A 22,743-nucleotide genomic window follows, 5' to 3' on the forward strand; every position below is an offset into this window, starting at 1 on the left:
CAAATATGCTCACCAGGCTCCACAAGACATTAAGGTGTCCATTAAAACCGTGGCACAGACTAATTTACTGGATCAGCTAATAACCACCCTGTAGGCAGTGAAGGGTTACAATGTGGGAAAGTGCAGTTAAGCCTAGAGAGGGCTCCTCCAGAGATGGTCATGGGCACAGAAATGAGACACAAGCCTAGCCTGACTGAAGTGGCAAGCAGTAAAGGGAGCATGGGCTCATAATAAACTGAGTTCTAGTTCCAACACCCCTGTTTGCTAGCCTTGTGACCCTGGGGAAAGCCCTCCAGACCCTGGTTTTGCACAGTTGATGGCCAAGACTTGTCCAACTCATCTTTCATGTCTGAAGGTTGCACACACTACAATCCAGAGCATGTGTCTCCAGTACAGGGTGTAGACTGGTGCCTGGCACACAGTAGGCACTCAGAGATCCCAGCTGAATGAAGGAATGCGATTGTGGGACATTAGCTGTGCATGGACATGAACATCAGCGTGTGTTTTCTCCCCGCTTGGCTCTGGTTACTCATGTCAGCTCCCAGCGCTTGACTTTTTGTATCTGTGAAATGGGAAGAGCCATATCTTCCTCTCTGTTTATTACAAAGATGAAATGAGAAGGCATGCAAAGCACCTTGCACATAATAGTGCAATAAGTACCGATTCTCTCCATTTCCTGTTGCTAACACAACTAAGGCCATTCCCACACATTTCTGGCCAGAAAAGAAATTGCTTGGCATCCATCTTTCCCTGAAATGTTCCCCTCCAAATGAATTTCTGAGTGAACAACACATGAATTGTATTTGGTGGACTTCCTCTAACTGTATGTGAACTTGGACTGAGGTTTTACACACTCAGGTGCCTTCCCTTGCTTCCCCCCCCCCAAAAAAAAAGAGACAAAAAAATGTGCATATGTTCACTCACTCTGCTCTGAGCAATAGCAGTAAACAACCCACAGGCTGCAGGAGCCAAGCAGTGGCCCCTGCATGGCTATGAATTTCAAGCAGCCTTCTCATAAACGGGCATGCGGCCCCCATCCGAGTGGAGAGTTTACAACTCGCAGGTGCAAGAGCAATTTTTCAATTAGGGATAATATTGTGCTTCATCATGTTTTTCTGGAGCCCTGTGGGAGGAGGGGCTCTGGCCAGGTGATAAACCCAGCACAACAGTGTCGGTGTAGCAGCCCAAGATGTGTTTTCCCAAACAAGCTTCTGATCTTACAGCTTTGCAGTGTCAAAGTCCATGGCATGATTGATCCCACTTGAATGGAATACCCGACTCCGTGGTAATCTTTTAAAAATTCTCACAAGTGTATGGCCTTATTCACAGGCCACTTTCTATCTGATTTTGCTGAACTGTCTTTTTGGTTCAATTGTCAGTCATCAGTTTTCTCTTCTAAAGTCTCTTCTCTCTGTCTTGTCTTTTCCAAGCAAAGCTTTGCTCCTCCCGGCTAGGATGAATACACATGGCAGTGAAGCTTGTATTCTACCTTAAAGGAGAGAATTTGGATGCATGGAGGGGAGGCAGATGGATGGTACAGGTTGGGAGAACCATGTGGGAATATGCCAGCCTAGAGAGAGGACAGTGAAGAAACTGGTGTGTGCAGAATGGGAGATTGGCTGGGATGCAGAGGCGGATGAGGTTGGAAACAAGTTGGAGTCATTGTTGAGAAACTTGATTGCCTTATAAATGAATTTTTGACTTCATTATGGAACCTGGGGAGAGCTATGGCAAGCTGTAGGGAAGAAGAATTTTGTCATCCGTCTGGTGTCTGTGTGCAAAGGACAGAATGGAGCAGGGACTAGCAGCAACAAGATTAGTTAGATTTATTCAGGTTTCTTATTTGTCAGGGAACAGAGGGAGTGTAACTCAACACAATGTGTTTTGAGCCCAACTGTATAACAGGAACTACGCTGAAGGCTGTGGGGAGCCGAGAGGTGAACAATATTGAATTCTACCCTCAAGATGTGCAGTGCAATGCAGATTCATATCCAGCAAGCACTCGGGCATATCTGCATTGTCAGGACTGCTTTTGACTGCAAGTAACATAACAGTGCATAAGCAATAAGGATGGAGTTCCCTCCTGGGACAGGGAACTCTGGAGATCGCCATTAGCGTGTGTCCCGTGAGTAGCCATGTTGTCACCTTCTCCCATTTCCCCCTTCTGTTTCCACCACGAGTCATGCTCCTCAGTGCAGCTACCACACAGTTGGGGGCCATGGCTCTGAGCCAGCCAGGAACCTACCATTGACTATTTTGTTGTTGCTTTCCCAGACTTGCAACTTTTGCAGTGACCTTAATTATATCCATAAATCTGGCCAACATCTCCCAGGAGGAAAAGACTTAGTCCTCCTGGCATCCCCCATGCCCAAATGCTCAGACATCCTTACTCCTTCCACATCTGAAATTGCCTCCAAAAGATTTCAAGTGCAAAGACTCTTTTATAATCTAATAATAATAATAATAATAATAATAAAGTGTAGCCAACCACCTCCCCCATGGTAGAAGTCATATATTTAACACTCATTAACTGAGAATGCGTAAAATGGCTAAAAACTGTGATGAATTTAGAGGTGCTTTTTTAAAAATTTCTGCTTTATTAACCAAAATAGAATTTTGCATGTGCAGTGGTAACTATACATTTCATGAAAAGATGAACATGTGAATTTGTGAAACATCATATCTATCTACTCTACGGACAAGTCTGGAACAATCATGGATTTGAGAACCCTAAACAATGACCCTGTGACTTCTGAGAGGTGTCTAATTTCTGATTTAAAACATTTAGGGTTCACAACAAATCTGTGTAAACTTTTCAAATGAAGAAAACAAACACTTGAACATAATAAGAAAAGTAGATCTGCCTAAGTAGGGACTTCAACATCAAGCTGTAATCAAACCTATCCCCATACCAACATGGCTTGAGAATTCTTTTTTTTTTCTTCTACTCCCAGAGCCCTTAGCCTCTTAGCAGAAGTGAAGCTAACCTCTGTTGTTCTACTTCTGACCCCTTCCACACCCGCATGCTCTGCTCGGCACAAGGTTCTGGCCTGGAGTGTACAGGGTGATTTGTCATTTTACAAAACAAATATGGTTTGGGCAAGAAGAGAGTCAAGTGATAAATAATCCCAAACCAGAAAGCTACTGTGGAACTTTTGGAGCAAAAGAGAAAAATAAAAACAAACCCCAAGAAAACATAAAAGCTCAGGATGATTTATTTCATAATTTAAAAATCAAAATCGCCTTCGGGCAGTAGGACTTGTTTGCCCAGTTTTACCCTAGAGTGAGTCATAATAGCTAAGTTATATACCCTTGGAAAAACCAGGGTTTTTCTAGTGGGAGCACTGAGATGTCATTAAGCCCAGAACTGTGTGCGGCAGTCCCAGAATCAAATGTCCTCTGAAATCGAGACCAGCAGAGAGAAAGCCTCAAGGCTGGTGCTGCGTTCCTTCTGACCAAGCCTCGTCCCCATAGTCTCATCTAGGAGGTGGCAGAGAAAGAACTGGGTGGGGGGAGCAGAAAATCACTTTGGCCTTCTGGGCAGGGCTCAAGAGAGATGTGGGGGAGGTTTACAAATTCAGAGCTGGGTGGGTAGCAGGAAAAGGGGGAAGGAGGATGTTAATGACATGGGGCAGATTGAATTCTGTCTGCAATAGGGACACAGTCTGGATACAGCCACCAATAAGTCCAGACCTGCATCAGCTATCTCCTGCCACAATAATGCAGCATAACAAACAGTCCCCAAAGCTCAGAGGCATACACAAGAAGCGCTGATTTTCTCTCACAAGTCTGTGAGCCAGGTTGAGCTAATCTCAGCTGGTCTTACTGTTGTGTCTGTGGTCAGCAGGTGGGTCCACTGGGGCATGGCTCGTCTAGAACATTTTCATTCACATGTCTGGCCCTTGGCTGGCTATCAGTTGAAGCAATGAAGGTGTAGGGAGAAAAAAGTTTTTCCCGACCCTCTTAGGGGCCCTCCCTGGGTCTGAAAATTAAACTGGTAAAGATTAATAGGAGAAAAGCATATAAATTTATCTAATCATGCTTTCTGTGACCCAGGAGACCTCATAAGGAAATGAAGACCCAAAGAAGCAGCTAAACCTGAGTGTTTTTATGCTGGGTTTGATGAAGAGTTGACAGCCATAGAGAAATATGATAGTGCGAAGATTATGAGGTTAAATATAGTAAACTGAGGGAAACAGTAAAGCCTGATTGTTCTGATTCTTCTATCCCTTTGCCTCCAGATGGAAAGAGGCTCCTTTCCTGTGGGTACAGGGAGAGCACCTCTCACATGAGGATTCTATGACCTGCTGCAGAGAAGGGCAGAAACAAGGTCAAGGTCAACCTTCCTGCTTTTGCCATTTTCTCAAACTCCCTCAGCATAAAATATTAAATATGCCAAGGTGCTATATTTTGGGGGTAGCAAGTCCTGAACCACATCAGACAGAAATGGCCCACGTGTCTGCCATCATCCCACAGGCTAGCCTGGACTTGCTCATGTGATGGTAGCAAAGTTCCAAGAAAAAATAGAAACACAAAAGACCAAGTCATAAGGCCAGCTCAGATTCTTGGGATGGGAAAAATAGATTCTAAATTCTGACAGGAGGAGAAATCCCATGGCAAAGGGCACAGATACCAAGACAAGTGGAGAACTGGGGGCATTTCTACCACTCTTCCATAAGAATAGCCCACCTGACAATGTTGTAGAGGAGAGCTTATGAAGGCACAGGGATTAGGGAAGATCTATTTGTTAGAAGACAGATTTCATCTCAGAATATGCAAGAGGAAAGAGTCCAAACTGTCCCATAGTAAAACAGGCTGCCTTAAGAACTAATATTTTTATATCATGATAGTTACTAATGTGAATTAAGTGCTTATTATGTACATCAGACAATGTTCTGGGTGGCTCACAGGAATCACTCGTCGCAATAACACCACAAGCAGATTACCATGGCCTGTCACGCATGTGTGTTCTGCAGAAAGAGGCCTGCCTGGCTGAAGGACCACAGTGCCTGCCAAGTCTTGAGCCCAGGTGTGGAGCTGTGTTCACTTGGAGGAAAGAGAACTATTTCTAATTCGTGTCTAAGTGATGTATGAACTGGCACTAGCCCTGCCTGCTGAGGAGGTTGGCATTATTCTGGCTCTCATTTTGGAGCTAAACAAAATGAGGCCTAAGGGAGTTTAAGTGAATTGTCCAAGAATACACAGGTTTTGAGCAGAGAAGAGATTTGAGCTCAGTCTAACTCCACGGCCCATGCTCTTGACCATAGAACAGTCCTGTTTCACTAGGTCCTTACAACAACCAGCTAGGAAGAGTAGGGCACTTCCATTTTATGGATGAACCACCAGAAGGTGAGAATGAAGGAACTTGCTGGAAAATTAAGGGGCTTGGGTAATGGATGGATCAGTAGAGGGGCTTGTTTCATATCCATCTAATTCCAAAGGCGGTTCGCTTTTAGCCATAACTTGTCTTCTCTCCATCAATAGTCTAAGAAATTCTCTATTACTGAGGGCATTCAAGAAGAGAACTATATATATATGTCAGGGATGCTAGGAGAGATTAATTCATCCGCTAGGGAATTATCATTTAATGTCCTTTTACCTTTGAAATCCTGAGTAGTATTGACCGAGAAGACTCACTTGGTTGTTCCATTCTGGACTTGGTCAATCCCCAGTGTTCTAAAGCAATACCAAGACAAGGAGATCTCTTGGATGAAAATAATTATCTAAAGCAAGAGAGGCATGGAGATCTGATGAGGACATTTATTATCTTTCATTATCTACCTAATTCTGGCTAGGGGACTCTGGGAAGCCTCAGGGTCAGTGGTCTCACCTGGACCCTATTAACTGCCCGTTATCTGCAATGGGTGCTGGCAGACACCCTTCCTTCTGGGAGTCATCCCCAGACCTGCCAGACTGTTCTGATGTCACTATTGTGTCATAAAGAGAATAATCTACAGTAAAATGTCTGGCTCCATGTGTCAGACTCACCAGTGTGGCTCTGGAAGACTCACGAGGAACAGAGGGAGTCTGAGGTGGGGCCATCAGAGTCAGAACATCCAGAAGCCCCCCACAACCCATTCCCCTTTCCCACCTCCATCAATCTCTGGCTCTAATTCCAATCCTTCTAGACTCTGACTTAGCAGCCTCAGACACCTTTGGATTGGGTCCCTAACTCGTCCAACCCATACCAACTTGTGTTTCTTTAATGCTCCATATTTTTAAGTGGCCCTGCACCACCACCACATCCACAAACCCTCCTTGCCCCCAAGCTCTGTCCCAGTGCAGTATAGCAGTTGACACTGCATAACCTAGGCTGGGTGGACCAATTGCCCCGGTGCCCACTGTTCATCCCACCGTGACACTGAGTTTGAGACCTGGCTGCACAACTGTTTCCTTGCATGACCTTGGGCTAGTCACCTGAAACCATATAAGCCTCTGTTTCCTCTTCAGTAAATGAAGAAACACCATCTCCCAGGATTGGGTTAAGAATTCAGTGAGACTAAGTATAAAAAATGCTTAATATAGTGCTGGCAATTAGTAAGTGCTCTGTTAATTTGTACCTCCAGTCCAAGCCTCCCTCCAAATCTGCTCCCACACACATCAGATTCTAGGCTTGCGTGAATAACCATCCACTCGGCTTCTCTGCTCTGATGCCTAATGTGCACTTCCAACGTAACATGTCCAAAGGGAACTAGTGGTTTCATGCTGCAACCTGTTCCCTACACAGCTTCCCCAACCTCAGTAGATTGTAACACCAACCTTCCAGGGCTCAGGCTAACATCCTGATCCCCCTTTTCTAGCACATCCCACTCCCGATCCATCAGGACATCTCATTGGTTCTGCATCCAGGGCACACCCAGGACCTGACCATCTCTCACCACCTCCATGGCCCTAGTGGACCCAGTTACCTCCATCTCCACCTGGATTAGGCAACAGCCTCCTCACCTATCTCCCTGCTTCCACCCTTGATGGGATCTTAAAATAGTCAATCCTCCCTAGCTATAAGTAAGATCACATCCCCCCTCTGCTCAAAACCCTCCAGCATCTTCCCATTTCACTCAGAATCAAAGCCAAAATCCTGGCAATGGCTTATAAGGCCCTATGTGCTGTGCTTCCCCACTTTTCTCTTTGACTTCATCTCCAACTCTCCCCTTGCTCTCTCCTCTGCAGCCACAGGGCCCCCCACTGCTGTTACCTCAAAACCCACTAGCCACACTCCACCCAAGGGCCTTTGCACAGGCTGTGCCCTCACTTCAGAGTGAGTTTTGAGATATCCGCATGCTCATTCTCTCCTTCATGTTTTCCATCACAGGCTGCTTCCTAAAAGATATCCACCTTACCACCTTCCGCAGGTGCAAACCTCCCTCTTACCAGCACTCTCCAGCTCTTTAACCATCTTCCCCCATCCCATTTTATTAAGCATGTATCATACTCTAACATATTACATAGTTTACTCACTTATTGTATTATTTACTACTTCTCTCCCCACTCTAGAATGTGAACTCCAACAGGGCAGGTGTTTTTGTCTATCCCGTTCACTGATAGACTCCAAGTGCTTGTCATGGTGCCTTGCGCAGAGTAGGTGCACCACAGGTATTTGTTAAAGGAATGAATAAACTACTCATGGCTGTTAGTGTTATCATGTTTTAAGCCCCTTAAAACCAGGAGCCGTGTCTCACTTCTGCCTGTATCCCCAACACTTACCACAGGGCCCAACACTGCCGAGATGCTCAGCGTAGATTTGCTAAAAGTACAAAACCAAGGAACTTTCCCTTCCTTGAGGGATGGAGATGCCCAGCACTAAGCTCATATTGGTTTCCCTGAAAGGACAGCCCGTCTGTCATGTCCAGAGAGCAAAATTGCCTGTGACATGTAATTTAGAACCTGAGATGCCTGGATATAAAGTCTTACTCAGGTAAATGGGATCAAACATCAGGGCATTTCCACTCTACCAAATGGGTATTCTGGATTTAATATGGTCTCACATTCCCTCCTAGGCTTCTCAGGTGGTGTGGCTCCCCTGGGTGGAGTGGGGGGAGATAAATTTGGCAGAGTTGCCATCCAGAGGTTGATGGTCTTACTTCAGCCAGGTAATCCCAAGCCCCATCAGAGTCTTGCTTTAATATCTGACCAGTGAGAAGCCACTGCCTCCCTAATATCTATTCTGAGCCTCCTCCATCTCTCCCAGACCTGGAAGAACTGACAATCTTCTTATGACACTCCCAACCCTGCAGAGTGTGGATTCCATCTGGGGTGATAGGAGTCTTCAGACCACCATACCACAGTTAATCGTGTATATGAAGCAGTGGGAAGAACTCCAGCTCCAGTGGAAATCTCCAGTCTGCTAATTACTCACTGTGTGACCTCAAGCAAATGGTTTAATATCTGTGGGACTGAGTTTCTTCATCCATAAAATGGACATAATAAAACTTAACCATTTGTTCTTTCTGTGGGATGTAGAGGAAATCACTGTTCTTTCCCTCTTAGACCTTGAGTTCTCCAGGGCAGAGAACTTTTTTTATCCTTTTATTCATTCATTTATTGAGCACCTACATTTATTGATCTCCATACAAGAGCTCCAAAAGACAAATATTAAGGCACTGTCTCTGCCTTGGAGGGGCTTACTGTTCTGTAATAAACTACTATCACTTAAAGTGCTGCGTTAAAATGAGACTATGAACAAATGCCGTAAGAACACAGAGGAGAGAGTAATGATACTTAGAAGAATCAGGGAAGGCATGAAACAGAATATAATGTGTAAACAGAGTTTTGAAATATCAGTTTGCCAGGCTGACAAGGGTGTTAGGAAGACGGTTGTTTGAGGCAGAGGGAACAGCATAAGTGAAGCCATGCTGGCACCTGTTATTCACCATCGTAATTGTGACTCCTCAGTCTCCGGTATGAAAGTCCAACACATGGAGATTCCAGGTAATGACGTGTTAGATGAACAGCTCTTTATTAAGAACAGCATACAGCCATCATGGTCTGTTTTGGGCATTCAAGGGGCCCAGTTTGGATTCACATCCAGCTTGTTGGGAGTGCGGAGGGCTTGGCACTCAATGGTCCTGCCACTGCTTCCTTGCATTTGTGAAATAACCATGAGTCTTGGGAGGGCAGGGAGTGGACCCTGAGAGACTGTACGTGTACATGAGGGTGGGCCTTTGCCTTCTTCTTGAGTTAGCTGTACTGGGATGATGGTCTGATATTTTTTTATCCACACATTTGGCTTCTAATCCCTGCCAGTTTAACCCTACCTCCACTGATGACCATAGGCAAGTGCTGGAAAGAAGTATGAATGAGCTTCTAAGGGATAGAGATCAGAAGTGACATCTCCTGAGCATGTGCCTATCACTAAAAGCATCAACATAAATGCTCATGCCCCCACTTCATAGAGGGGAACCTGAGGTTGGAGAATTTATGTTTCATGCTAGTAAATGGCAGAGCTGGGATTCTGAGTTGGGGTGTGAAACGAGCTGGCCTATTTTCCTTACTGCTAAGGACTGAATGAGTGTGTGCCCCAAAATTCATATGTTGAGGCCCTAACCCCAGTGTGAGGGTGTTAGGAGATGGGGCCTGTGGGAGGAAATTCAGCTTAGATGAGGTCACAAGCGTGGGCCCCCATGATGGGATCAGTGCCCTTCTAAGAAGAGGAAGAGACCAGAGATTGCTCACTCTCTGCCATGTGAGAGGACACAGCAAGAGATGCCTGTTTGTAAGCCAGGAAGAGGGTTCTCATTAGGAGCCAAATCAGCCAGCACCCTGATCTTGGACTTCCAGCCTCTAGAACTGTGAGATATAAGTCACACAGCCCATCTTATTTTGTTATGGCAGCCTGAGCAGACTGAGACACTTGTCCTCACGAGAAATATATGCCCGGCAGCCCTGAGCACAAGCACCTGTCTCACCCCGTTCCACCAGCAAGCTTCTCAGGAAATGACAGAATGACTGGGTCTTCTCTGTCTGTCTCTTGTGCTTCCTTTAACTTTTGTCAATTTGGTCCCTGGGCCACTGAATTTTCTAGAGTCGCAAGTAGTCCTGGGGAAGGTGACCAGTCTGTAAGATGTCTGAGCATGTCAGAAATGCAGAAATTGCCCCCTCCTGGGAAGCCAAAGAGGGGTCTGACCCAGGCTGAGGGTCCCTGGAGCAGGTCTGGACAGCAGTACACACAGCGGTCACCAGGGGTACCTACCCAGAGAGAACAAGACAGCTAGAAGCAGAGGGGAACACTTGTGGAAGGCACAGCCATGGAAAACAGACCCTCCTGGCTGTGTGTGTGTGTGTGTGTGTGTGTGTGTGTGTGTGTGTGTGTATGCGCGCAAGAGAGAGAGACAGACAGAGAGACAGAGACAGGATAGAGATGGGAGATGGGCAAATGCACGTGAGGTGAACTTGAAGAGAGAGTGTACGAATGAAGCAATGTTCACTGGAGAAACCTCCAAGAATTCTTTCTTTGGCAGACATTTCAAATACCCTCAGACACCATGTCTGTTCATTCCACTACCATCTAACCTGTCTTTAATTTTGATGAACTGAACCTTTTGTTTTACCAAATACCAGAAACTTATTCAAACCTGTGTTAGAGACCTAAAGGCTTTATACTGAATAGGACATAGGTTTTTTGAACTAACCACTCCACACAATAATAATCTGAGTAACGTAATTCTCAAGGTCAAATAAATTGTCCCCTCTGTATTAAAAAACAACATTTTTATGCACATAAACTAAATACTAGATTGAGGATAAATGATGTGGCATGTGGGTGACAAACTAAAGCTTATTACTCTTTAGAGGCTCTCTGTCAAAACTATCTCTATCTTTCCATCACCTTCCTAGCAGGAAACAGAAGATGACAGAATGAGGAGGGACAATCGTGATTGGACAGTATGGGGAACTAACTGTCATTGTATGGAATTGGACAGGAGTGTTTGTTAGGTCCTGCACTTGTGTCTAAAAAAACCAGCGTAGGCTGTCCCAAGATGGGCCACTTTGGCATGAAGATTATTTTGAGTTAAAAAGCAATCAAAACCCAACAGATTCAGGAAAAGCTCTTTACCTCCCCCTCAACTGCCTGAAAAGAATTTGGATAGAGGACCTGCTCCAGAAAGAGAGTTATCATATCACCACAGATTACATTTTGCTGTGAACTAGGGATGGTGGACAGGGAGAAACCTAGCAAGACCAGTTTGATCAAAGTCTTTTATGTCCCATTGTTTCCAAGTGATCTAGCAAACATTTGCTTACCAAACATTTACTCTTTTTCATCTTCCTGTAAATTGCATTCCTTCCCTTTGTAGCCCCAGACCCCTACCCCCTTCTCCTTACTTCAGAATGACATATATACCTCATTTTGCCTGTCTTTGGAATTTCCTTGTCTGTGTGGATTCCCTGTACATACATCATTAAATCTGATTTTCTCTTGTTAATCTGCCTCATGTCAATTTGATTCTTAGTCCAGCTAGAAGGACCTTTGAAGGGAATTGTAATTCCTGCTGCCTGACACCCGCTGCCACTTGCCCTCACAGAAGAGTGGGGACAAAATGGCAGCAGCCCCCAGAAGGCTCAGAGTAAATCAGCCATGCTAAGCATATACTGAAGCCACACCTACAAGCTCTGAGCCTCCTTGAACACAGAGAAAGCTGGATAAATGTTTGTTGAACTTAATATCAAGATGAATGACTACAAGTATAGAAATGAAAATTAAAATAGCTATTCTGTTGTTTTCCAAGCTGGGCAAAACACATGTGTGAGGTTGGGTGGGACCTGTCCTGAGTCGCCACGCTTTGAGGACTATAGACACCCTGGAAATATGGTTGGGGAATTGGTGCCTGGATCTCAAAACAATGTCATAAGAAGAAAATTAAAGGACTATAGGACATTTAGCCCAGAAGACCACTCATGGGGCATGATTGTTGTCCTCAGAAAATGGAAGGCTCTGGATGTAGGAAAGAGAAACTCAATTGCTTTGTATGGCCTTAAGGAGAATGGGACCCTGCATGTGAATTACTGAGATATTTTTACCTTAAAATTTAAATTTTATCAATTTTCTTATGGTAGAGCTTCTAATGGTAGAGCTTTAGGGCTGACTCAATAGGAAGTAAACCATCTACAACTAAATGTCTCCAAGAGATGTTCTACAGGTGATAGATTCAAAAGTTAGCCTGGATTACCTTTAAAGGCAAAGAACTTGATTCTACGAAAGAGGGGGGTGGGGATGACTATATTAGTTGGAGTAAGAGCTAGGCTGCCATAACAAAGAGACTCAACCTTTCAATCCTTTAAAGAGCAAAGAATTTGGTGCCTGTATGGCTCAGTCTATTAAGCGTATGCCTTCAGCTCAGGTCATGGTCTCAAGGATCGAGCTCTATGTCGGGCTCCCTGTTCAGTGGGGAGTCTGCTTCTCTCTCTGCCCCTCCCCCTGCTCATGCTCTCACTCTCAATCTCTCAAATAAATAATATCTTTTAAAATTTCTAGAGGGGAGAGGGGTGGCGGGATGGGTTAGCCTGGTGATGGGTATTAAAGAGGGCACGTCTTCTATGGAGCACTGGGTATTATACGCAAACAATGAGTCATGGAACACTACATCAAAAACTAATGATGCAATGTATGGTGATTAACATAATAAAATGTAAAAAAATAAAAAATAAATAAAGAACAAAGAAATTTGTGACTCTCTTGCATAACAGTGTAGGGCAGACTGCCACCCCCTGCTCCATAAAAGCATCATGGGAACCAGGCTGGGGTGGGATTGGAGTGTGGCTCTGCCTTCAGCATGAGGCTCCGAAGGTTATCCCAGTCATCACCATATCCAATCAGTGGGGATGAAAGAGGCAAAGTCCAGGACTGAGGTTTCTTATTATCCAAGAGACAGAAATTGCCCACATGACTTCCACCCTTGTTCCATTGCTGTGCCTGGTCATGTGACTCCATCTCACTGTTAGGGACGCTAGGAAGTACAGCCTGAGCTGAGCAACCAGGAATTCCAAAGGAAAATCAATTGGGAAACCAACAGCAGAATCAGCCCCAATCATAATCCATCAATCTAATTATTTGTCATTATCTGTCAACTAACCTGTTTATCAACAATAAGCTAATATTAATAATAATATTAATAATACCTATTAACATGTTAACATTAATATTAATACATTAATACAGTTAAAAACACAGCTTTGGAGCCATTTTACCTGGTTTTGATACCTAGCTCAACCATTTAATAACTGATGGCAGGCAAGTTAACCTCTGTATGCCTCAATTTCTTTACCTATTACATGTGGATAATACAACTAATAAATAAGGTTTTTGTGGGGTTTAAATGAAACAGTACAACTAAAGTCTTGAGAACAGTGCTTGGAATGTAGTAAAAGTTTAGTAAGTATTAGTACTTATTACCATGTAAATCTGGGAAGGAAGAAGTACATTTTTGGGGGGTATGCTCTGGACACAGAGTTTCCAGTGACCTACGTGAGCAGAATGTGAAGTGTTTTCAGGGTAGGTAACTGAAAGGGATGGTTTGGCCTTTTCACCTTCAGAAATAGATCCACTCATATCCTCTGGTCCCCACTTATTTACCACATCTGAGAGAAATGATTGCTTTGTAACATTTCTTTGCTGTCCACCTTCCCACATGCTTTGGAAAAGGAAAGCAGACTAGAAAAACTGCAAGGTGCCATGCCTGGCTGTTGTAGAATGTAATTAGATTCTAAGCAAATCAACGTACCCCACTTGCTGAGTGAGCTCCAATCAGTCTTCAGAAGAAGGGTAAAAACACCATCGCAAGAACAAACACTGACCCACAAATAAATAAATAAAAATGTCACCCCTGTCAGCGCCAGCTTGCATTAGCAAACAGGTAATCAGAGTTTTCAAATGGAAACACGCTTTTGCCACCTCGTTTGGGTTTTTATGATGAATTTTGCACAATGCCCGAGGCTGCCTTACAGGAGACCTGGGAAGGCTTCCTCTGATTAATGGGGCTGATGATCCCCTCTGAGAGGCTAAGGTTGCTTGAAAATTCAACCCATTAATTAGCAAGAGCCCTGGCTGCCTGGGGTGGTCCAGGCTTGCCGGGACCCGGGGAGTTGGTCATTGGTCGTGCAGGAAGGTTCTTGCAGGAAGCTGTGGTACTTTTGGTGGGGGGTGGGGGTGGCATTGGCGGTGAGGGAGGCAAGCTCTATTGTTTTGAGCACCTCCCTGTGCTCAGCACCTTCAATAGAATTGCATTTAATCTTCACAACAAATCCATGAGGGTGGTGTTTTGACTCCTATTTTATGGATAAGGACACAGAGGTCCAGATACTAGTCACACAGCTAGTAAGTGGGTAGAACCAGGAATCAGATTCACCTCTGCTTTTCTCCTTATCCTGAGGATCACTTTTTCATAATACTGATGCAAAATCAGGGTCATGTCCTAGAGAAGCTCGTGATGATGGATGTCCCGTGAGACGCTGAGAGACCACCACAGGCAGCACTGCTCTAATGTGTGGTGCAGGGGGTGACATGGGGGCGCCGACACGGGATTCTGCAAGGTCACATAGCAAGTAAGGGCCAAGGGCAAGACTGTAACCAAAATGTACGAGATTCCAAAGCACATGGTCGACAGTTTGTTAGGCGGGTGGGACGTTGAGCATGGAGGGATGTGTAGTGTTTGCAAAGGAGCAGGAAACACAGAAGCGGCAGATGGGTGGGGATCCAACACAATCACAGGCTGAAGTGAATTTCCTTATACATTCTGGCATGCACCTTCCCCATTTTGGCTACCAACACTCATGCTTTCCTTTTTCCAATATCTCAATCCCCCACTTGCTGTATTTCTCCTGCACTTCTTTGCCTTGGTGCTTTTGCCCCCACTAAAGCTTCCTCCTGAATGCCTCCCCAATTCAACCCCATCCATCCTTCAAGGCCAGCCCTAGGTCTACCATCCGCCGGCAACCCTTTGTATCATTTACGCACCCATTTGACAAGCATCCATTTAGCACGTATTACGTGCCTGGTGATCTTTGAGGTCCTGGGGATTCAAGGAGACAGAACATAAGCAAATATGCAAATGAACAGCCATAACATGTCAAATGGTGGCAGGTGCTGTAAGGAAAAGTAAGCCGTGTATGGTAATGGAGTGACAAGAAGGGGAGGGCAGCACCCTTGCAGGCAGGGTGGTGAAGGGAGGCTCTCTTGTGAGAGGGCTGACGCTGGAGTGGAGGGGGCCCGAATGAAATGAGGGGGGACCCACACAGACCCAGAGGAAGCAGATCCTGCCAGACGCAGTCAGGGAACGGCAAGGAGGCAGGACACCTGAGCAAGGAGAGGGGGAGGCAGAGTGGCAGGAGATGGTGGCCAATGGCCGAGAGGGAGCAGGGGCCTTGCTGCCCTGCCTGAAACGGACCACTGTATGCCTTCCACCTTCTCCACGCAATCCCCAGGACATTCATTTCTACCTCCCCTGCTTGGACCAACCGTCAACATCCTCCACGAGACTGTGACCCACTGGGACTGAGGACATGTCCTCTCCCCATCAGGGCCTCATGCCTGCACAGAATGGCTCTCATGTCTCTGACTCACAGAAGTCGAGTCACAGACCTGGAGGACACAGCTGTGAGGAAGGTATGCGGGTAGGAAGATGGGCCTAAGCAGCAATAGGTTGTGGAGTCAGCCATCATGCACCCTGTGGTCCAGTCTATCCTATCTGCAGGGGCTCAACAACCTAGTCTCACAGGTCTGATCCCACACCTATGCGATGCTCAGAGTCAGGTGGCATGTCACATCTGTGATCTGCGCCTGAGTCATCAGAGGGCTCCCTCGACAAGGCCAGGACCCCAAGGGACTGCTAAGAGGTAGAGGTGGATAAAGGAGTCAGGAGGCTGAGAGTCAGGACGGCGCTTCAAGCACAGTTGAGAAGTGATGTGTTCAACAGGAAACTGAGGTAGGAAGCGCATCCTCGAGTCTGGACTAGAAGGCTTGATGACCCCACAGATGCCCAGGCTCACCCTCCTTGTACATGTTGTCCTAGACTTGTAGCTATTACAGGGCAGACACAACTGTCCTTCCAGAAGGAATCGGTCTCGGAGGAACCTCCAACAGATGGACTGAAAGTACATTGATTTCTGGCCTCTTTAGATACACAGAGGCCGCACTGCAACCTCAGATGTACAAAATAGTTCCGAAATGCTAACTTCCGGCTCTCCAGCACTCATCTTGGGTACACAGTCCCTTGGCTGCCTTCTTTGTCAGTTCCTTGGAGAGCCTCACATGACAGTCTGGGAGGTGGTGGTGGGGAGCAAGCACATCATATGCAATAGGTCCCTCCTTAAAACTAATTCTGAGTCCGAAAAGCAATTTGTAGCTGCAAAAGCATTAACAACTCCTGGGCCCACCCCATTTCTCATCCTTCCTCCGGTGATCAATCAAAGCACTTTTAATTAGCTCCCTTGGCCTTCCTGTTCTCCTCCAGGCTTGCTATGGAGTCTCTGGTGAAGCCCCCAGGGTCACTGAATGTGAAAGTGAACTCTTCTAGCGAACAGTAGACTCTCCTCTCTGCCCGTGCCAGCACCAAGCAATCCAGAACTATATGGAGCAGCTTGGTGCCACAAACATTGGGCAGGAGGTGGGCAGAGCTCAGAAAAACGCAAGGTCTCACAGGACCTCCTAGTCTTTTTTTTTTTTTTAAAGATTTTATTTATTTATTTGAGAGAGAGAGAATGAGAGAGAGAGCATGAGGCGGGGAGGGTCAGAGGGAGAAGCAGACTCCCTGCCGAGCAGGGAGCCCGATGCAGGACTCGATCCTGGGACTCCAGGATCATGACCTGAGCCGAAGGCAGTTGCTTAACCAACTGAGCCACCCAGGCGCCCTAGGACCTCCTAGTCTTAATGGCCTCACTTTACATATGAAAGAACTGAGATCCAGAGAGGGGGAGTGAGAGAAAGAGAGGAAGAGAGAGAGGATCTTTTTTGTGGCATTCAGCTTAATTGAAGAAATTGCCTACATGCCTCTTGATTTTTGGATTTTATTTTAAGCTCTATAATTATTCTAGCATTTTTGGTTACTTTATATGAAATATGAGCATTCTAGAGCACTGCTATGGAGACAGCCCCTCACAGTTCAAAATGGGCAGGAGCCTGGAATAAAGGTTGAGAAGTGGATGTTCCTTTAGCGCTCCTCCCCTTTCTGGGGATACCTACCCTGTTCCCAGCTCACTGACACCCAGGTCCCCATTTGGGCATCTCATGAAACAGAGAGAAAATACAGTTACCGATACCTTATGTGGTGTGGTCGGGGAAGCCTCACAGAGAAGATGGCATTTGGACTGAGTCATGAATGGCAAGAATAAAGCAGCCAGGGGAAGATCCGAGAGCAAAGGGCTCCAAGCAAAGTCCTGAGTTAGAAACACATCTCACATTAAAAAAGAGAAAAAGAGCACCCAGTCCTTCTGACCTCGATTTTTGCAAGAACCTCCAAACTGGTTCCCCCTGCTTCTGTCTTTGATTTCTACACTGCGTTTCAACATAATAGCCAGACAAAAAAAAAAATTTTTAATGTAAATCAGATCATTTTACTTATTTTTCCTAACCTCCTGGCCTCGTGACCTGGAGAAAAAAAAGAAAAAGGAAAGAAAGAAAGAAAGAAAGAAAGAAAGAAAGAAAGAAAGAAAGAAAGAAAGAAAGAAAGAAAGAAAGAAAGTCATCCAATCTAAGTGTCACCCATTTAATCCAATACTGATCACTGTTTTGTTATCATTCTATTTTATTGTCTTCATAAATGCTGATCACTGTCTGAAAGCATCTTGTTTATGTATTATTGATTTTTCTCTTCCTGCTCCCTAAAATGTAAGCTCTGTCAGAACAGGGACCTAATTTACCTAGTTTATCATGGCATCCCCATTGCCCAAAAAGTAGTAGGCACCACATAAATATTTGTTGAATAAATGAATCAATGAATGGGTACCAAATGTGCTGTAAGATGAAGTTAGAGGAGGCAGAAGCCAGACTATGTGGAGCCTTGTAAAGCACCCTAGGAAGTTAAACCACTCCACATTTGATGAGAAACTGTTGCAGAAGTAAAGAGGGGGGTCACTTTGTCATATTCGCATTTTTGAAAAGATCACTCTGCTGGGCGGAGAGCATATTGTATGGAGGAAAAAGACGAAGCGGTGGACAATGGGTGGTTAGTGCAATGGCCCAGAAGAGAGAAGACGGTGGCTTGCACTAGAGTTGCAGCTGTGGAAATGGAGAAATATGGGTAGATTCTGGGTGAATTTTGGAGGCAGAGCTTTCAGGACTTACTCTGGAATGAAGGGAATGACAGAAGGTGAGTAATCAAGTAAACAACCCCCAAATCCGTATCTCCAGGACAGAACATCGCTCCATTCATTCAACATCTCCTCCTGAATATTATAGGATAAATCTAAAAGTAAACTCTTTATCTTCTTTACACTGCAAGGAATATTCCTTCTCCTCGTCTTTATTTATAGCTCCTGAGAAGGACCCTGACTGGTCCATTTAGCTCACGAACCCAGACCTCCAGCTACGGGTTTGGGGAAGTGTGATTTGTCAGTCCTGGATGATGCAGGTGGACGAAGGCTGTGATTGGTTAGCTCCCCAGAACCACGCGGAACTGGGAAAGACAATTCTACCGGAAGATGGGCAAGGGGAAGCCATATCACAAGAGGAAGGAAATAGAATGCTTGGCAGACAGAGACAACAGAGGGCAGCTGCTTGGGGGCACATCACTGCCCCCAAGATGAAATATAAGCCCGTTAGTGTGACATACGAGGGCCTTTACCATCTGGCCCTGTTTCCTTCCCCTGACTCATCTCTTAGGACTCTAACTGTGCTCTGATGGTGCAGAACAACCTGCAGTTCTTGGAGGATGCCCTGTTTTCTGTTTCACCTCTAAACCTCGACTGGAGATGCCCCCTGCTTGTTTCTTTGCCCAAACAGTGTTTTATTCTGCTTTGATGTGATCTCTTAAGAGAAAACCCTTCCTGATACTCAGACTGCCATGAACTCTATGCTTCCGTCTTTCACCGCCTGCAGCCTGTGTGCACGAGATTTAGCCCTGTGTGTGCACTCGGCTGGGAGCTCCTTAAGAAAACAGCTGTGCCTTTCATCTCGATGTCCATCTACATTTTAAATGCCTCTGTGCAGGTTTGCTGTCTTAGTGAATAAGAAGGAAGAGAGAGTCAGGGAATGAGGAAAAGGGAGAAGGAGGAAAGTAGGGGTCTAAGCAACGAATGGGAGAGCATTTCTTAATATAACCAAAAAATACAGACCCTGGGGAAGGTCAATAGTTTACCTTCAATTTCTCATACAAAATTTGTGACCAGGGTAGTATGCACAGAACACCTGTGCATACCCTAAGGCAGGTAAGTGGAGGTATCCAGTTAATACATTTTTTCTGGAAACTCCCAGATGTGGAGTAATCATCATGGTCATGGACTGCTGGTGGGAGTGCACACTGGGACAAGCCTTTTGGGGAGAAATTTGGCAGCATCTTGCAAAGCTGAAGATGCATATACTCTATGACTAAAGTCCTAGCTGTAGAGGATCTCTCACACTTGGAGACATGTACAAAACTGTTAATTGCAACATTATTTGTAAATGTGGAAGATTCAGATCAGCCTAAATTTCCATTTTCAGAACAGGTAGATAGACCCTGTTATGTTCATTTATTGGAGTAGAATACAGGACGCAAAAGAAATGAACTAATGCTATCTATATCAAAATGGATGAATCCCAAGGGCATATGGGAAAAACAAGTTGTAGAAATATATGTAAAGTACGATATAAGCCAAGTTTAAAAATGTGCAAAACACATCAACATCTTGCTTATGGATAGATATTTTGTTCAAGTATAAAAATGTGCATGGAAATGTTAAACTATGCTCAGAAGAGTGATTTTAACGGGTAAGGAAAGGATGTAAGTGAGATGGGGGCGGGGGTTACAGATAGTGATTATAGGGGAAATTTAACTGCATCTGTAACTGCATTGTTTCTTTTTAAAGTCTGAAACACACATGAAAAATCTTTGATAAATCTGGGTGGTAGACACAGGGGCTTTTCAACATTATCCCTTCCAATACAGCAGTCACTAGCCACATGTGGCTAATTCATTTCAGATTTAAATTCATTAAAATTTGATGAAATTTAAAATTCAGTTTCTCAGTACACTAACCACATTTCATGTGCTCAATGCCATATGTGGCTAGTGAGTGCTGTACTGGAAGACTAGTGACTGCCATATGTGGTAGAGCAGATTATAGAACATTTCCATCATCGTAGAAAGTTCTATTGGACAACCCTAATCTACCCTCTTGTATAATCGAGTATTTCATAGTTAAAATTTTGAGATTAATTTGACTAAAACATCCTCTGCTGTCAGCTATCATAATAACACAGGATCACAGTAATTAGTTATATAAAATCTGTTTTATGCCATATTGAATTTCTCAACCAGTGAAGGTAGCTTTTGTTGGGAGAGTCCCTGACCCTATAATAACCACCACGCATTAAGAAACTGAACCCTCAGTCAGTAAACACACAATAAAAGGCATGAAATTGTATGAGTTAGACTAGCTGAGAAATTTCTCAAATCTAAATAGGTGGAGTATATTAAAGAACTTTCACTCCCTGACATCATTGGATTGGAGCTAAGATCTCAAACCAGACCTGCATCAATAGTTCTAGATGTGCATGTCTTCTCTTAAGGCAAGGGGGAGGAATATTAATGAAGAAGAGATGTTTGAGCAAAGACACACCATACATACACACACACACACACACACACACACACACATGAGCATTCCAGAATATAAATACTGAAGAAGAGGAATCAGAATTACATGTGTCTGCTTGGTGTCTGCTTTTGTCTTCTACAAAAGAAAAAAACAAAACTTCAATAAAGAAGTTAAATAATCTTCCAAGGATTGCAGGCAGCAATAATGATAATAATGACCATTTACCTAATGCTTGTTAAATGCAAGACACTCTATGAGGCACTTTTCAATTGCTATCTCATTTGGCTCTCATAATCACACCTCATAATTGGCAGTCATGATTTGAACTCAGGTCTTTTTAATTTCAAGTTTCATGCTCTTCCCACAATATATATTGACTCTCTACTAGTAACCATTCTTGAATAACATAGTCTCTGGTTTTAAAGACTTTGTCTCTGTTATGTAACAAGACCACATAATATGATATGATCAGTGCTGTAGTAGAAGAAAGTATGAAATGTTATGGGAGCCCTAGGAGGGGCCCATAACCTAATGGGACACAAGAAAGGAGGGGCATATAAGCTGAGTGTTGGGGAAGAGTGGAATTGAACCAAGGAGAGAAGGTATTGAGGAAGTCTATGTTTGCTGAAAACCCTAAAGACTCCACATACACATCCACAAAAAAAAAAAAAACTGTTTGAACTGATAAATGAATTCAGTAAATTTGCAGAATACAAAATCAACATACAAAAATCAGTCTTGTTCTATACATTAACAACAAACTATCTGAAAAGGAAGTTAAAAAAAAATCTTGTTTACAATAGATTCAAAAATAAGAAAATACTAAAGAGTAAACTTAACCAAGGATGTGAAATACTTATACACTAAAAACTACATAACATTGATGAAAGAAATTAAAGACAAATGTATGAAAAGATATCCCATACTCATGGATTGCAACACGTAATATTGTCAAGATGTCCATATTACCCAAAGCAACCTGCTGATTCAATGCAATCCCTATAAAAATCTCAATGGCATTCTTTACAGAAATAGAAAAAAAAACCCTAAAATTTATATGTAACCACAAAAGAACCCCAGTAGCCAAAACAATCCTGAGAAAGAAAAAGAAGCTGGAGGCATCACACTTCCTGATTTCATAATATATTACAAAGCTTCAGTAATTAGAACAGTATGATTTTGGCATAAAAATAGACATATAGACTAATGGAATAGAATAATAGCCCAGAAATAAACTCACACATATACAGTTAACTGACCTTCAACTAAGGCACCAGGAATATACACACAAAGGGAGAGAATAGTTGCTTCAACAAATGGTGTTGGGAAATCTGGAGATCTACACGTGAAAGAATGAAATTGGACCCTTATCTTATACCATACACAAAAATTAACTCAAAATGAATTAAACATTTAAATATAAGACCTGACCTGAAACTTTAAAATTCCCAGAAGAAAACATACAGGGAAAGCTTCACTATATTGGTCTAGGCAATAATTTCTTGGATATGACTCCAAAAGCACAAGCCACAAAAGCAAAAATAGACAAGTAGAACTACTTTATACATACCTGGATTTTGATACCACCAAAAATCCACTCTACCTATAATCCCAACTTCTTATCCTCCTAGATCTCACTCCCTCATTGAGGTCTCTACTTCCTTCACCTGATTTTGCCCTCAATATATTAGAGGAGTCTTCTGTTATCACTACCTTCCTTACCTGCCCTCGAATCAATGATTTGGTTACTCTTGTGACACTACCCTTAATCTCGTTTTTGCCTGTTGATCTCTAATACCTGCCTGACAAGATCCTATCTAAGTATTCATCCACCAAGGGAGTCTTGTGCTACAGGATATAAAAGCATAATAATTTTATTGAGGATGAGAGGCGCAGGACCTCAGCTGTACTCTATCTCCCAACCTGAGCCACGAAGTTCCTCCCCAACCCCATTCCAGCATATGATCCCCTTCCTAGTTCACTTCTTGCTTCACAGAAGAAATACAGCCAAGGAGC

At 44.0% G+C, this 22,743-nt stretch overlaps 1 long non-coding RNA gene across 2 annotated transcripts in view; it reads right to left on the minus strand.

The window, feature by feature from the left end:
• LOC118520372 (uncharacterized) overlaps positions 1-22,743 on the minus strand; it is a 213,558-nt gene that overhangs the window by 104,847 nt on the left and 85,968 nt on the right. Inside the window, exon 2 of one of the 2 annotated variants that reach the window (XR_013449335.1) lies at positions 5,600-5,723. The exons of the other annotated variant lie outside the window; for it this stretch is intronic. This is a non-coding gene — a long non-coding RNA (uncharacterized LOC118520372). The remainder of the gene's footprint in view (positions 1-5,599; positions 5,724-22,743) is intronic. 2 annotated transcript variants of the gene reach the window in all.

Source organism: Halichoerus grypus, chromosome 6 (genome assembly GCF_964656455.1).
Source record: "Halichoerus grypus chromosome 6, mHalGry1.hap1.1, whole genome shotgun sequence".
Taxonomy (NCBI): Eukaryota; Metazoa; Chordata; class Mammalia; order Carnivora; family Phocidae; genus Halichoerus; species Halichoerus grypus.